The following is a 1,020-nucleotide window of genomic DNA, read 5'->3' as shown; positions in this document are numbered from 1 at the left end:
GGTATGGGAAAAGAAGGAGTTAACAAGTGCACGCATGAGGTTTGTGCTATGTATACGGTAGGACCCCATTTTTTTTAAAACCGCAGTGGTGCAAAACCTATAACACAAAAACGCGTAAGTTAACAAAAAATATGCATGTGAAACACACACTAAAAAGTACACTTAAGGATGTGCTTTAGTCCACTAGTCCACCCCCTGAAGGGGTAGGAGATCTACCCTGACCCCCGGGCCCCAAGGCTCCTGACAGGATAGGTTTACATGGTCTGGCTAGCCAGAAGGCCTGGCAGACCCAGTTCTTTTAAGACAGCCAAAACCATCCTCAAATACTAGGTCAGGGGAGCTCCCTCGATGAGAGACCCCCCAGAGGCAGGGGTGGAAGGAACCTGAGGGCCACACATCCTCCCCCTAGACGTCAGGGTAAGCACAAGGACTTACACCCTTTATCCATGAGAAAACACACATAAAAGTGAAAGGTAACAAATGTGGGAGACAAATAAATCGAACATAAAAAGTGGCCATGCTAAATGTGCAGTGGCCTAGGCCCTGAGGTCTGATAGACCAAAATTGCCCCCGGACTTATCCAAAAGGCAAGGCCCTAAAAGACACAGTGCAGAAAGAAAAGATTTTGGTGGCTGTGACCATGTGCCTTTTCACACCGTGGGGTCCCAGACCCAAGTGTTACTAAGAGCACCCTTAGGGCAACCACTCCCAGGGGGCACAGACACCGCAGACCTTCTCCCTTCCCAGCCCATGGCCATACAAGGTAGAACATTCAAACGAGGAGGTAATGGGCTCTTCCAGCTTTCCCGGGGGAGAATTACTCCTGTGCTCCAACTGCCTGTGGGCACCCCGGTTTCTGTTGCAGCCAGTACTAACCTTTCAAGCCTCTATCATTCCAGCAGGTTTGCATAATCACCGCCCCAACCTTGGTCAGATCAGGTTGATAGCACAGCACCCCCACTGGATCACTGATAAGAAGAGATACTACACTCGATCTTAGCCAAAAGGCCAAGAAGCGAG

At 49.8% G+C, this 1,020-nt stretch overlaps 1 pseudogene; it reads right to left on the bottom strand.

Moving 5' to 3' along the window:
• Positions 1–897: 897 nt before the first annotated feature.
• On the bottom strand, positions 898–1,020 carry LOC143999793 (U2 spliceosomal RNA; annotated as a pseudogene).

This window comes from Lithobates pipiens, unplaced genomic scaffold, assembly GCF_037356315.1.
Source record: "Lithobates pipiens isolate NorthernLeopardFrog02 unplaced genomic scaffold, aLitPip1_a1.2 Scaffold_19, whole genome shotgun sequence".
In the NCBI taxonomy this organism is placed as follows: domain Eukaryota; kingdom Metazoa; phylum Chordata; class Amphibia; order Anura; family Ranidae; genus Lithobates; species Lithobates pipiens.
The sequence above is the reverse complement of the archived record's forward strand: the minus strand, read 5'-3'. Positions and strand labels throughout refer to the sequence as shown.